Consider the following 17,011-nt stretch of genomic DNA (forward strand, 5'->3'; position numbering starts at 1 on the left):
CACGATACAGGCGGTGCAAAATGATTTATTCAAAAAATAAGTAAAATCCCCCCATTGAACTACAATGTTTTCAGTTATGAATGAAAACAATCTGATCATGGTTTCATTAAAATCAAAATTGAAGTAAAAAACATATCTAACAGAAGATATTCTGGATTTATAAACTCAAACTTAAAATAAATAGTTTTCTGGATTTATAAGTTCACCAAATTACCTGGTAATCTAACTGCTAACAGCATCTTTATCTCCGAAATTGACAAGGGTTATTTATAGTGCCTGCAGTTGATACGGTTTTAAAAGAGTGATAATGGAAGCATTTTACTCGATGGTTTTTTAGAGGAAGAAGGCTTGATGACCATTTTATCACCTGGTTAAGAGGTAATTCGCTAGACTATGATGTAGATATGATACCTGCACCTGGAAATGTCGTTAAAGGAAATTTAACTCATTAAATACATGCTCACTGCAGCTATTTAGCAACAATGATCAGTCTCAAATATCGATTACAAATAATTACCACGCCTACTATAATAGTATAATTATTTACTGGGCGGCGTTCAGCCTGTCATTCCGTTGCATCTGTTTATAAGGATAAAAGCCTGAGGTTCCCACTCCCCATACCAGGTAAACAACTGTAAGACTAAGGATATCCCTTAATTTTCAAGTTTGGGTCTTGTTGTCTTAACAGGACGGTAGAATTTAGCATATGTCCCCGGGGAGGAAGAGTCCCGGGGAGGAAGAGTCCCCGGGGAGGAGGAGTCCCCGGGGAGGAGAAGTCCCCGGGGAGGAGGAGTCCCCGGGGAGGAGGAGTCCCCGGGGAGGAGGAGTCCCCGGGAGGAGGAGTCCCCGGGGAGGAGGAGTCCCCGGGGAGGAGGAGTCCCCGGGGAGGAGGAGTCCCCGGGGAGGAGGGGTCCCCGGGGAGGAGGAGTCCCCGGGGAGGAGTCCCCGAGGAGTATCATTCAGTAGTTCATTGTTTGCTTCTGGGTTCTGCTATTCTCTGTCTTCATAATCGGGACTCAAACAGATGTTTTCAAAACATATTCTTGGTGAAAATATCTTTGTCGTGAAACCTCCAATAAATTGATTAAATTGTTGTACAAAATTATACAATTCATTTCTTAATAAACAGATAATTTTATGGCTAGTAATCCCTTACTCTTGGTTGTGATATATCAGGAGCTTACATTTACTTACTTCGTTACTTCGTTGAGTTCATCCGTGGAGTCGGAAGGGTCATCAGATATCTGACCACCTGGATGGCGAGTAGTCGACCAGTGAGTTTGACCAACTGCAGCTGTAGCCGGCGACCGGAGGGTTGTCCGGTATCAAAGCAAGAAAGTTCGACAAACTACACTTAAACATGTCAAAGGATGAATCAGCCTTTACTGTGTGAGGCACTTTGTTCCACAGCTTCGGTCCTTGAACTGCAAAAAACCTGTCGTACAGTGACTGGTTGCGTAAGGAACTTGACTTGGACAATGAGGGTATGACAGCTACATCCCCCTGTCTTGGGGTCACCTTGAATTTGATATCACAGCAGTTTGGTACCACATTATGGAGAATCTTCCACATCATCAGGATGATATACCTCTCCCGTCTGCGCTGTAGAGACATCAATTTAAGCTGTACGAGTCTTTCCCAATAGTTGAGATGTTGAAGACCGCCAATACGACTGGTGAAATTATTAATTATTATGTAACAAATAAAATTGATTAAAAACAGCTGCATAGAAAGTTTAAGTATAGTTATATTTGATAATTTTTTTCAATCTCCAACATTTTACAACTAAAATGGCGAAAAATTCCAAACGTTCCATTTCATTCCTTTCATAAAACAATCAAGAACTAGTGTCTATCTTCGAGTTCATCAGAAAGTGTTCATTGTTCTTCTCATGTCAGAGAGTTCAGTGTTCAGAGCATTCTTAGTGACAGTCGTTGATCTACTCAAATAATCATCAGTTTAGTCCAGCAACCTTCTTCGTTCCCCCTCTCCAACAGAACCCTCACCAGTAGTACAGCACCTTATCAGAACGCTGGAGATCACCCTAATCCTAGATTTGAGGAACCCCCTGAAGCTGTTAAGAGTGAGTGTAAGGATGTAGAAGTTAGCTGTTACCCCAAATAAGGAAATGCCCATCGCAAATGTATAGAGATTATTAAGGTAGGCTTTTGGGAAAATAAAGTGAGCGATGTAGTAGATAGCCGAGGGAATGCTGATGAGAGTGTGGACGGTAACAGTGAGCAGGACTGTCAGGACCCCTTGCCACTGGAGACCTCTGTCTGCAATCCTCCTAGCAACAACTAGCAACAACACACTACTTACTATAGTGATCAAAGTAAAAGTGAGCAGGGTTAATCCTATCGCGGTGCTGTAAACTGCAATTCCCGTATTCGTCCACTTGCCCCAATTATAATCGCAGTTGTAGGTATCATGATCAAAATAGACACCACTTTTATCTCTAGCAATTGCTGCAGTAGGGAATATGAAGCTGCATACCCACATCCCACAGGCTATCATATGAGCAGTTTTACTTGGAAAGTTAAATGCTCTGAGAGGATATTTGACTATGAGCAGCTTAGAGAAAGCTATAGCAGCCATCAGTTGACATACAACCGAGGCACAGCTAGCATATACAAACAGATCTAGGTAACATAGGATGTCTCCAAGGATCCAATCATTTGCAGCCAAGGACACTACACCGGGCAAAATACTGAACACTGTTAATAATAAATCTGCAACAGCAATGTATTGGATAAAGGTAACTATTACTTTATGAAGCTTTATCGCATTGTACCTCAGGGACCCGACCAAAATGAGCGTGTCTCCGATCAGTGAAGAAATAGAAATGAAGGATTCATATCCGATAAGAATTTGTCTTTCTCTTTTGTTCATAATGGAGCAGTCGGCAGTAAGATTCTGCCTTCAAATTCCCTAGATAATTTGAGAAATATAGTCTAGTAGTAATAGTATCACCTATTTAAAATTAGGTTTACTTACTAAAAGTAAAATATTATGATCATTATAATTATACCACTATTATGCAACTATTGACTATACGTACGTGGACGGCTGAAAGGGGTTCACCAAAATAAAAATAAAATGAAGCATTTCACGTTATGTTTTGGTCATGTATACCAGATGAATAGACTATATATTATAGAGATCTGAGATACATAACGGGTGATACTCGTAAAATATTTTTTCAAATATACGGTCAAGACCGTCCGTTGACGAGTCCAAATCGGCGCGCGTCTTGACAGGTTATAAAGTTAAACCTATAATGCAATGAGATACAAACAAATAAAAAGAATACAAATAATTATACACCGTCCAAATAACTGTTACTGATCCTAAACATACAGGGTTACTCAACAGCGGAAATAATTTTCAGGAAACTACCCGCATTGTAATTTAATATCAAATTTCATATCAAAAGGTCTAGGTGTTCTGTGGAAGAGGAGCTCCAGTGGAAGAGGCGGTCCACGCGTTATCCAGGAGAGTTGCAAACAAACAGGTTATTACAAACAAGTTATTGCAAACAAACAGGTTTAATAATACAAATACAGGTTTTTAAAACTGGTTAAAATATCGTTCCACTAATTGATGAATTCAATAACTCTATTAATCCAATAATTTCTTTATAAATAATTCTAATAACAATAAATGTCCTTTCTGACCAATGGCTGCATTGCTCTGCAAATCTCTCCAATCAGATCTTAATCATATAAGTGATCACTTAATTCATCTTTATGAAACCCAATGCCAAAGTGAATATTTGCAATTTTACATGGTTTATCTACCATTTTAATGATTGATTGGGGGACTGGTCCGTAGTACCAGCCAATGTTTACTCAAAAGTAATATATAATTGAAATAAGTTAAATATTCATCCCCGAGGGGCACGCAGATTATAATTGTGATGTTATCTATTAAAACTATTCGATTAAAATTTTATTGGTCGAGTCGTCTAGCCCTGATCTGCAAACATATTTGATATTGGTAACTTTATGATGCTGCCTCACCGCAATTAGGTGTGTTATCAGTGTAGATATGCGCTATGTGGCAGTGAAATAAGGAATGTGCTGTTAGAATGGCAGGTGGTTTGAAATGTTGTCCTGATTCAGATTGTTTAATTTGAGCTGTATGAGTTTGGTTTTGAGTGATTATTGACTATGTTCTTTGTGATTTACGTAATCCAGGTAGGTTGTGGAGTAAAAATGGTGGCCATTCGTCGTTGCAGCCAGCACTTTGCAAGTCTAGTAGTACTTTTTTTGACGAATTCTTATATATGTTGATAGAAAATATACTGGATGGGCATGTAATGCGAGTGTTATGCTCTGAAATAGCGAGCATTGGGCCTTTATAAAAGATGCTAGATCTCAGGTCAGTCTGTGAGTAAATTGATAACCAGTCTAAGTTTTGTTCGTGTGTCGTTCCTTGTTTGGGTGTGTTAGGAGGGAAAAGTTCTGAAATCGATTTAGGTAACAAACTAGACATATTTCGAATTTTGTGCAGTAAAATAAGTGCGTTTTTAACGATAACCCCTTGAACGGTTAAGACCTCGTGTTCTTTAAATGCTAGTTTTGTGTGCTCTGGCAGTTTTCCGTCCTTGTAGTAGTAGTTCACATTTCCGGCCATAACTGCCCTCATACCTTGTTTTTGTTTAGCAAAAAGAGATTCTATAAGAGATTTTGAAGCAAATCCCCAGACAAGTGAGCAGAAGTTTAAATGGGACTGAACAAAACTTTGGAAAATCTGTAAACGGGCCTTCATTGGCAATTTATGTTTTATCCTGTACATCACCCCAATAAATCTTGACATCTTGCTCCTCAGTGCTTTTATGTGGCTACTCCAGTTAAGCTTTTCATCTACAATTACACCAAGAAACCGGGCTTCAGTTTTACGTTCTAATACTGTATTTTCTATTTGTACTTTAATCAATGATGGTTCTATGCGCTTTTTCGAGAAAATCATATAACACGTCTTTTTTAGATTTAGTGCTAATCCGTTGCTATTAACCCACCGTGATAATGTTTCCGTTAGTTGGTTGACCCTTAGCATTAGTTCTTGGACATTGGAACCGTTAATAATGATATTTGCATCGTCTGCATAAAGTATGAATTTTACCATCATGTTAGAAATACCGGGAAGATTGTTGATGTATATGACGAAAAGTAAGGGACCTAGTATGCTCCCTTGTGGAACACCATGCACGATAGGCTTGTGGGACGAATGTGAATTGTTTATTGCTACATATTGGCTTCTATCACTTAGGTATGACTCAAACCACTTTAGAGCTATTCCCCGGATGCCGTAGTGCTGTAATTTATTTAGCAGTGTAGCATGATCCAGGACGTCAAACGCTTTACTGTAATCTAATAATAGCAGTAGTGAAATTTGGTTTTTGCTAAGAGAGTGTAAAATTGTACTTTGTGCATTATAAAACATATTAATAAATCTAATTTCAACTTAAAACAGCATACTGGGGTTCAACTTAACTTCTAGTTCAGAGATACTACACACGTCCCTAACAATTCACAAGAATTTTCTTAAAATTTGGGCGAGTGATTTAGTAGGAGCGCATAAACTTACAAGGAAAGTGTCCGAAAAATTTAAAGCATTTAAATTTAATTTAAAGCAATTTAAAGCATATCCTGGATATCCAACGACCAACCATCAGACATTATGTTACAGCTAAAAGCAACGTATTTTGCCCCATTTTGATCGCTATATCAACTCCGATATTACCTGCCACCTGGGGACCTCAGGCTATTATGTTCATAAACATAATAGAGATTCGGCGGAATGACAGGCTGAGCGCGGCCCAGTAACTCCGATATTCACCAAATTTTTCGGACAGTTGTGAAAGCCCTACTATTGGAAGGTTGTCGCCAATTTTCAAAATGATCTCATTCAAGGAACCGAAGATATATCCGAATAATACGACAAAAATCAACGAATTTGGTCAAATTACCCGACTTTTACAGCTACTTTTGCTCCAAAAGCCGCGCACCATCAAATATGGCACCGCTATAGGCGAAACTCACTGATCTTTCCAAAAAGGTATGACAAATTTTGTATTGTGAAAATTCTCACAGTCTCTAGAAAACAGTGGTACAAAAATTTTTAAAATCCGAGCAAATTTATTTTTACTGGGCCGCGCTCAGCCTGTCATTCCGCCAAATTTTTATTTATTATGTTAATGAACATAATAGCCTGGGGTCCTCAGGTAAGTTGATTTTTATCGTGCACCCCCTACTTAGCTTAGGGTTAGGGTTTGATCATTCATGCATAATATGCTACAATCAGGGATTGGGTTAGGGTTAATGTTATTAGGGTTAAGTTGGGATCAGATTAGAGGGTTAGGATTTCGAATAGTCATTTGCATTCAGGGCCACGTTGATAAAGTTTTAAAAAAGTCACGTGACAGTCGAGTGATTAATCATCATCCGTATTAAAAGGAAAGATATGAAACCTGCCTCAATTCTCAAAAATATTCAGTGTAAATATATATCTTACGGCGGCGCTCAGCCTGTCATTCCGCCGAATCTCTTATATTCTTTATGTTTAGGGGTCGTTCACATATTACGTAATCAGCCGAGGGGGGTTCCCAAATGATCACGCTAGTGTAATTTTGACATAATAGCTATTAGTCAGTGTAATAAGCGCCAAGCGCGAGCACAGAACTTTTTTCTCCGATTTCGATAAATTTGCTACCAAAAGTTGTTTAAAAATGTGAATAAAATAAATCCACCGTGTAGCAATTTTCGCTAAAAATGCTACACGTCGCTTGTTCGCCGCGCGTGCTTTTTTCGCGCAAATTTTTAGTTTTTGGCCTATAACTTTCACATTTTTAGTTATTATCACGTAATTATTATGGCATCGTAATAAGCTCATCGAGACAAAACTTTTGGTACTAATATTTTAAGATTTAAAGGAAAATTATTTTCAAAAATTTTTAATCTGAACACAAGGGTCCCCCCTTGTGTGAAATTTTGACCAAATTTTTGAAAATTTTTGTGCTTCAAATATTATAATTTTGGTACTAAAAGTTGCGTCTGACTAAGCTCATTACGATCCTGTATGAATTATTTCAAAATATTCAATATGTTAGGAGTTATAGGCATTTTAAGCAATAAATTACCCATTTTTCGTCCTTTGTACACTCTTGCGATGCACAAAAGGCCCACATACAGCTCGACGTTATCGTGCTACACGGTGAATTTTCATTGTTCACACTTTGAGGCAACTTTTGGTACCAAATTTATCAAAATCAGAGACAAAAAATTCTGTGCCAGCTCATGGCGCTTATTACATAGACTATATGCCTATACGTGAAACTGATTACGGAAGGGGGTGGGGAATTTGTACAAAAAATGATAACGTAATATGTGAATGACCCTTTATGAACATAATATTAATAGGGTCCCCAGGTAAATATTTATCTTACAAATCACGTGCACACTCCTAATAGTAATGTGATTTGTCAGTTGTCACTGAATATAGTCACGATATAACAACTGCCCGGCTCAAGCTGTTCATAGGAATAAGATTATCGTGCGATATTTGCGCTGTGGCCAAATTATATACCATCCGATAGGAAAAACGCCAAATCGGATGTCGCAAGAAAAGCGAAACCTAGCGCAGGTTCCTATAAAAAGTTATGACTAAATAACTGGTCAAAATAAATATTTACACCGCGCAGCAAATAAAACAAACGAATATCAAAATAACATGCGCGTCGCTATTATGTATCGCTAGGCGTTACTATGGTTATGGCGTTACTATGGTTATGACGTCACAAATGACTATATTTGGAAATGAGGGGAAGGCTCCTTTCTCGCAACGGCGAGGTAGCGCAGTTGGTTAGAACACCAGCTTTGCAACCGCGAGGTTGCGAGTTCGAATCCCAATGTCTGCCTGGTTGTGGGGTGAGCGTCGTTGACGTTCAGCTAAGGATCCTGAGTGGTCTATGCAGCCCCCCGGTATACTCAGCCGAATACTCGGGAAATCGGGTGTGAGGGTTAAATGAGGAGCTGCACATTGCAGCAGTCTCGGGCGAAGTAAGTATGGTACACACTACTTTAAGTTTAACAGTCACTGGCCAAAATAAATCCTTCGGCTTCCTGCAATTGGCTGGTTGCACGTGTGTAACAATGTAGCTGTTGGAATACTTCGAAGTAATATGTATAAGTGTCTTGATACAAAATTACTGTCATGTACTATTTCATATATACTGTAGTCGATCAACTTAACCGACTATACCATATCAATTATCGTATGATTATTTGTACCATTAGTTCTGATTACCAATTCGCACTTGCAACTTGCTGGCCCAAAACTTATTCCTTGCCAAACTTTTATTTTTTCGTATTGTTTGACATACAAATGGCCATATAATAAGAATCATTTGATTCAGCCAGTGTCATTGATAATGGTATTGGTATGTTTTATCTCTCTTTTCGTGAGATTACTGTTGAACTTGATCTCGTGGTACATGTCTTCACATACAACCACTATACCTACGGGGGCGTTTGCATGGTTTCAGCAAGCTCTTGGCTATTTTACCAACCAGTACAATTCACAGACCAGCGCAATAAATTGTTTTAGACTATAATTAGAGTACTGCTCAAAGGTTACTATGAGTATGACATGCGATTATCAGTTCTACAAAATGTCTATTAATTAATAGTTAGATTGATAAAGTTCTTTAGATTTATTGAATAATCTCGGTCAAATTGAGTGGGTTCTTTGTTACAGCAAGACAAGAATTCAAACACATTTTATTCTATCAATAATTCATTTCAGTCATATTCAAGATTACAGTCGAAACATCCCATGAAATGCTTACTCTAAAATCTTTAAGTAAACGGTTGTCAACATTGCAGTTCGTCTCCTAGCCATGTTTTAGAAACCTTGCAGTCATTCGATCTGCAGACACAGCTTGGCAGCGAATCCGTCGCTGTACGAAGATTCATCTGCAAGTGCAGGCCCAAAATTGTTGAATGCAATGCCCTAGCCTATAATATCTGAATTACACCATCTTAAATCAAAACTCGTCCAGTTCATGCTCTCTCTCTTCCTGATAACCTGTAACCACCCATCAGGGGCTACTCTTCTCAATTTAAACTGGCTGCTTTGCTAGAGGAATGACAGAGATCTCCTCTCCGTGGTCTGGGTGGTCACACGATGCACCAATTACGAAAGCGATGTCAGCTATTTTAAATAACCTAACAGTTAAGACTCGGTTTTGATATTAAAACTGTTCGTGTTACAGGGTTATGGATATACAAATATTGTGTCAATGAAGATCACAAATAAAAGGTACAAAATACTTTCGGATGATGCAGATAAAATGAAATCATTACAGACCTGGCTGACTATCTAATTCTCTATTGTGTTCACAGTAGTTCAAGCCTAACATAATTGAAGATTCTAATAATTTAAGCATTGATCGTTGAAACACAGTTCAACAATGATCAAATAACCTAGCAGTCAACCTAGCAGTAAGGTTGAAATATAGTACAATCGAAAGTATAACTAAATACCAATATCATAAAACCGTAAATATCAATAATCAAATGTCGAATTCATAGTGCAGCAGAAACAGCAGAGAGATAATCAATGACTTCGTACTCCTGGTTATTGTAGGCTTGCATGAAGGATTCCAGAAGGGAGTCGTACCTTATCCACTTGGCAGCTCTCTGGGGTGTAGGTCTCCTCATCAGTCTTTCCGTGATCTTCTGGTCTGTTAGTCCTTGCTCTAGCTCTAGTTTGAGGGCTTCAAGGAATTTCCAGATGGTAGGATTTGAACATTGGACGAGGCTGCGGAAACCATTATGTCATCCTTCTGCAAGGTTCAAAGAGCGTGAGAGACCAGTTAGACAGCAATCGTACTGGTTCCAGGACAGGTGATCGAAGCGAGCAGGTCTGTTTGGTGTTCCCATCCACGTGGACTCAAATTATAATGTAAAGACATCCATATCTGCGGAGATGATAGGTCTAAGGATCTGCCATGCGTAGTGGACGTCATCAGGAGGGATGAAAGGTAGAGCTCCGATCCGTTGGAAGGCTTTCCGGATGTCGGATCCAACCACCTGATACTCCGGAACAAGGTCGGAGCGAGCGAAGTTCCTCCATAGAGCCTGTTTGAAGTGGAAGTAGCAGCCACGTAGAGTAGTCCCGGGCCAGACAGCAGTGACACTGTTCCGTAGCCCAGCTTCATAATCGCAAAGGGCGGTGTCTGAATGGAAAGATCCAAAGCGATCCAGTTCTTCTAGTAGGTTTGTGTAGTGTTCTTGCCGCTTTCCAGGGAGAAGACCAAACGCCAGAGGAAGTCTGTAATTGTCTGGGGTGATTCCATGTACTGTCAGGAGTTGGGTGAATAGATTGGGTGCCACCTTTTTTTGTTTTGTATTGCTGCGCTGAGAGGTGTTTATGTTGGTCGGCAGCTTTCTGCTTCAATTCTGCTCTGAACTCTGCTTTCTTAGCTAGAACTGTCTACTGCCGTAACGGCAAATTTTGTCTTTCGCACGTACGTCTCCTGAGGAAAATTATTATTATTAATAGTCAAACATGAATCATAACACATAGAGGGGGGTTTGGTCGTTGATTACGTAATCAACATTTTCTTTTTTACCCTCTAGAATAATAACAATTTGACAATATTTTAATTCAAAATCCACTCAATTTCACTCTGATAGTGATAAAATTTAGAAATTGATCGAATATCCGGCTATAATACAGCAGGGTGTCATAATTATTGGCGCGTAGACAATTTTGCGTAAAATTTTAGCTTACCCAAGCTTTTAGAAACGATCATTACTTGACTTCTGAGTGTCAGTTTCCTATGGAGTCTTAATCATTCGAGAGATAATCCTTCATACTACAGTTCAGTCTAAAAATGAAGTCCGAAAGAAGTTAAATTTTGTCGATAATCACGACGAAAGAGAAAAATTTGGATTACTGGACTTAAAGCCTTCGGCTGCTTACCCTAAATTCCAGGATGAGTCCGCCTGACTATATTTTATTGCGTCAGTTAGAGGAGAAAGAAAGCTTTTATAAAATCTATAGTTTTCTATATGTTTCGCTATCGCCTGAAGAGCTGTGCACTTTAGTCTAAAGAATAATTTCAGAAAAAATTCACCGAAAAAAAATTACACAAAATCTCTTACTCCTTCGTAAATCTAACCAAGTATGGAATCGACCCTTTAAATAACGGCCTAAATTATGGGTTTTGAGGTACATCAACACAAAATTCTGAAATTAAGAAAAAGTTCAGACGATTATCTACAGACCAGTTTTTGAATTTGGTAATTTAGATATTCAGAAGTAAAGTTATGACCCGGCGAAAAATATTGATTTCATCATAAAATACACATAAAATTTCAAACACGCCAATAATTCTGACACCCTGCAGTAGTAAGTAGTTTAGAAGTTGCTTGGCCGGATATCATAACAATGATTTCGGCTCATCATCATAGCATGATCAGGGTAGCATGAAACGTAGATAAAGTGTTTTCTAGGAAAATAGTTAAGGGGGGGGGGGGTCAGGCATGATTACGTACTTTTGCTGTCAGGAGGGGGGGTTGGGTCTTGATAACGGTTGATTACGGAAGGGGGGAGGGGGGTAAAAATTTGTAAATGCGTGTATTACCGCGCGGCGCTAAAAATCTTTCAAAGTTGTTGACACTTAGGGGTTTTATCAGTATAAACAGATCGCGCTCGCCGCAGAAGATTAATCCGTGTTCGTGGAAACATTTGTGTCCGATTTGGAAACATGTTTTTGGGGCCCAGATTGCCGAGTTAGGGCTAAATTTACAGGGTTCTGAAGTGTCTAGGAATAATATTTAAACCTTTTTCTAGCCTGCCAAGATTTGGAAATTTGAAAATAGAATAAGGTACAATTTTTTTGACGTTGAAATGGAGTTCGTTTTAAAACACCACCCCTAAAATGTCATTTCTATATGTGTGATAATTACAAAATGTACAGGAGGCCTGATTTATCTTTTGTCACTAGAACTATTTGTTTTGTCTTATTAAAACATTAAGCTACTTGAAAACATTCACTCACTAAAGGAAGTACCTCAAAACCGTAATCACCCCCTAAAATGTCACGTGCACCACCCCTAAAACTTCAGGTAAAACAGGTTGTGTAGACTAGAATTTCTCTCTGTTGAAAAAAATGGTGGAATTTAGTCAATTTACTTTTTGTGACATTTTGGGGACTTTTTTTTTGAATACCCAGAACTTACGGCAAAACAGTAACTCAGTCAACAAAATTAACACCTGTAGATATCTAGAGTTAGATTATCTAGTTATAAACTAACAATTGGCACAAAAGAAATGGATTCAATGTGATTTTAACCTTGTGCAAATTGCATGTTTTAATTGCATTTTTTGGGATTTTTAACATCATCCTGCATTTTGGCAATTTTAGTGACCTGTAGTTAACTACGCCAACCCAGTAATCGATCTGACCTTCTCTATAGACTAGATTTGACTGCTTTTAGCAAAATTGAATGTCAAAAACTACGGTTTTTGGTACTTACTAGTTTATGGTAAACCTATGATATGCCCCCTAAAATGTCATTTTTTTCCTCCCTTAAAATGTCAAATTTATATTTTGTTCGCATGGTGTGCGATAATAGCTCTTGTTTTGGCACTTGTTAATTATTAACATCAACTATTAACGAAATGTGAGTATGCATTGCATCTTAGGAAAAGCCTGAGTAATTTGATCAGGTTAAAATGACATTTTAGGGGGGATAATTAGACATTTTAGGGGATTTTTATTGCGATTAATAAAATAAAACTAATTCCTTGAGCTGCCAAAGCTTTCCAATATTACCATTAGATGCTAAATATTATGTTTAATAGGCTGGTACCTCCATTTTATGGTGCTTGTAGTCTCAAAGCCAGAATCTGATAAAATGACATTTTAGGGGGCGGCCAGTTGACATTTTAGGGGAGGGTAGTAATATTGAGTAATGTATAACTTTCCATATCTCCAGTCATATGTACAAAGTTGCTAAAATATGTAAATATCACTATCCTAGACCAAAACTGAGTTAATATTAATGAATTCCAGAGTTATAAAATTGTGCGCTTTTTTTCAAAAGTAAAAAATTCGTACAAAGTGAAAAAAATGCCCTTATGGCATCATTTAGATTCAATTTCAGGATGTGGCAGGGTCTGAATGATATTTTTTTATGTTTAGGAGTTACAAATGATTAGGTAAGATACTTTCTAAGAAGATGGGATCCAATCAATCAAGAGTGGCGTCTAAGGGGTGGGTGACATTTTAGGGGGGGGGGGGGGGGGTTTACCCGTATATGTCCGTAAACAGAGTTGGATTTGCCCTGGTATGATACAGTGGCTTGAGTACTAACATTTTAAGCTTCCTGTGAAATATTTCTATGGTTCATAGAATGAACGAAATGAACAAAAAATGAACATTCTCCTAGAATCGCCTAAAATGAACTGAAACCGATTGGGATCGATTTATATTGATACCACGAGTGTCCCTGAGAAGTTTGGTGGGTCTAGCATGTTCAGAAAGGGCTCTGGGCAATGTTTCCATTTTGGTGTCAGAGTAGTTGAGCTCGTGGAAACATTTGTGTCCGATTTGGAAACATGCCCTTGTAGCCGCATTTATGCCTATTGCCTTGACTGACGAAAGTCAAATACAAGGAAATACTTTCGAGAAAACCATAGTATATAGCTAACTTTAGCAGGGTAGCGTTGGTTATGTGCCTAACCTGGTGAGCACAGTGGATATCCTTGCTGTACGGCTAGTTAAACAAGGAATTGAAACTGTGGGGCTCCGTGCAGACCAACCTACCTGTGGCTAAAGCTCTAATATACAAAAAACAATACATTGAAATCGATCTGGTATGGTAGAGGGTCATTTGTACTAATGGACACAAGTTATAAAGCAACATAAGGTCTCCAGTGCTTCATTTTATAGACATTGGCAAAAAACTATTTTTGGCTCAGCGAACCAAAAATGGCACTGAATTTTGGTAACTTGAACTAGGAAGGTCGTAGAGACTTGAATTCTAGCTTAAAATGACCGCAAACATCATATTTATATACAACTTATAAAGCAATATAAGCCTTTTAATGCTTATTCGTTAAGATATTGACAAAAATCGGTCATTTTGGTTGCACGCGTGAGGAAAAATACCAAATTGGGGAACAATTGTTGGTCTTTTTTTAACAAGTTTTGTGCTCAAGTTATTAAAATGTGCTTTGCAGTTGTAGATCGGTTGTTTTCTTCCAATATGGGTTTCGGTATAAATCCGGAAGCACCCGGTTCATGGGTGATAGGGGTTAAGAACCCTAAAATGTCAGGAGATGGGCGAGACAATTGTCTGAATTTGGTTATAAAATCACTCTTTGCTAGGGTTAGCTTTTTTCCGCTACAGCGATCCGATTTCTAACTACTAATCATCCCCCTCTACATCATTCTCTTTTAGATACGTGATTTCTATAAGTTCTTCAAGGTACATACGGCATGATGTAAAGTCTGGTGGTTACAATTCGATAAAATCAGTACAAGCAAAAAACTGCCCCAAATTTCTCCTCCGAATATGGTTCGAAATTATAAACGTTATTGAGACAATACATTAGGGTAATTTACCACTGAGACCAGATGTAGTGATCTAGATTCAGATAAAGCGAAGAAGGTGCATATATGAATTAAAAATCGATTTAATTGGCTATCAATTATAATAATTACCAGGCATAAGATATTTTTCCTTCAAACGATCCAATTCCACCACACTGGATTTGTGCTTCATTTTAGCATAGTTGATCTTCGCTTGAAAGATTTCTACGTCTTGTTTCTTCTAAAACCCTGCGGTTAAGATAATTTAAATTAAAGGTTTAGTTAATTGGAGAATTTAAAAGCTTACGAAATTAACTTCGGGATAACTTCTCAACTGCACAAAATATCCAAGTTAACAACCATTTTAATTTTAAGCAATTTAAATGGTTGTGAGCAATTTAAGCGTCTATTTCTTTATCCATGGGAATGTTAGCCTTAGTTTAAGCATTTATTTACGTTCATATAAGGGTCAAAACAAATAATAATTATAGAGTGCTACTAATGGAGCTGTTGTGACTGCCACACCGCAATTAACGTAAGAGCTACTAACTATTTTATGTCAATATCAGCATTACCAATCATCTAAGATTCTAACCACCGAATTGTTCCTGTTGCAGATATAAATCTTAGTGGGCTTAGTTAATACTCGAGAATCTGGCAAAGGTCCTGCCTTCAATGATTCTGACCGTTCTGATGACAAAGATAAGCGTTTTTCCTAAGCGCAAAAGGATTTTCCTAACAAAAGCAGTTAACATTGCTGTGCAAAACTTTCTACTTACTAGTCATTTCACTTTCACTGTCAAGTGTCAGGACACGTCATTTTAGTGTCATTTAAAAAACATGTCCTTAGTAGGCTGTATCAAAAACCACAAACAATAATTTATTCACCTTCTAAATAGGTGCATTAAGTCATAGGACTCCCAATTGACATTTAAATAATTGTTAAATTGAATTTTTTGTTCAATTGAGAGATTGTCAATAAATAGTAAAAATAGCACAGTTACCTGCATAGTTGACAAGTTCATTAATGTTGTTTCGATGAACAGGGCGTTCTTTCTCATTCATTTCGTTTCAGGCTGAATTTGATTGTCATTATATTTACGCTTATCTATAATTGTACCAATCAAAATCATGTGAAAAGCTTGTATATGTTATAATCCAAAATTAAGTCTCGCTAGACAAACCATCTGCATCCTGTGAGAGCATCTTTGATTAGAAGATCTTTAGGGTGATCTTGGCAACTCTTTCTAAGCATAGTCTGGATCTATAAACATGTCAGCTTCTTGTGGTGATAGTAAAGTTATAATATTATTATTATTATCTAATCTAAAATATCTAATAATTTAGTTAATTATTAACAGGCCCCTTAACGTGGGCAATAATATCCTCTTTACAAGCTGAAATATATAGTTCGGAATTAATAGTTCAGGAAAATAATAAAGGGTAGAGCGATAAAAAGGCATGTATATATCAAGCAAGAGATTAAACACAAATTTTTTTAACACAGGTACTGAAATGACTGTTATCTAAAATGAGTACCCTTAGGACACGTTAAATAGTGCATAAACCATAAATATGTTTGAACCATAAATTAATTATCCGTGGTGGGTAAATGTGTTCACACTTCCATTGGATGATGAGTTAAGTGGTCAGTTGTACAATTGTGCAGTTCCAAATCTGAAAACCAATACTGAAAGTAAAAAACGAGTAGGAAAACAAAATAGTTAGGATAACAAGATCCCATGAAAAAACTGCTGTATCAAATTAAACATTGATGAGACCTGTTAAATTACATGGTTAGATAGCTACTTTAAATAACATTACGGGAGACATAAGTAAATTACGAACAAAACAGAAAGGATATCGGAACATGGTCTCTCACATTTGTGTAATGAAATGCTATGCTAATGGTAGCGCTCGATCTGTTATGCCTTTAACCGCGCGCACTGCACACGCCAATTGTCAGAGTGTTTTTCACCACCGAAATGTGCTACTCTTGTTAAATTCAAAACTTTCTTCTCACTGAAAATGCTAATAAATTTTATCGAACAGTATTTTTGGGTAAAAATATTTCCAAATGCGACCATAAAATACCTTTAAATGTTTGCGCGCGAAAATCTATTGTTTGTAAGTTTTTTAAATGTATACTGAGAAAATTTTTAGAAATGGTTTGTGATTTCTTATGATATTATTATAAAAAGATTTTGATTATAAAAAGTTCTACATATTGTAATGTATTAAAATGCATTATATGTGAGGCTTTTCTTCATATTTACTTGCCGAAATTGCCTGAAACCTTGAAATGTGAAAGAAAAATAAGCATTTTGCATTTAAAATTGAGATCCATGAACCATTTGAATGTCAAAAAGATTTTAAACCAGGTAACTTTAATATACAATT

The 17,011-nt window shown here is 37.5% G+C and overlaps 1 long non-coding RNA gene across 1 annotated transcript; it reads right to left on the reverse strand.

Annotated features, from left to right (window-relative positions):
• Positions 1-8,781: 8,781 nt before the first annotated feature.
• On the reverse strand, positions 8,782-15,668 carry LOC134825169 (uncharacterized). Its single transcript, XR_010161497.1, has 3 exons — positions 15,616-15,668; positions 14,744-14,860; positions 8,782-10,543 (listed from the first exon to the last, which is right to left on the reverse strand). It is a non-coding gene; the product is annotated as an uncharacterized LOC134825169 (long non-coding RNA).
• Between the last annotated feature and the right edge of the window lie 1,343 nt (positions 15,669-17,011).

Source organism: Bolinopsis microptera, chromosome 13, assembly GCF_026151205.1.
Source record: "Bolinopsis microptera isolate Bmic1 chromosome 13, MBARI_Bmic_1.0, whole genome shotgun sequence".
NCBI classification, from domain to species: Eukaryota; Metazoa; Ctenophora; class Tentaculata; order Lobata; family Bolinopsidae; genus Bolinopsis; species Bolinopsis microptera.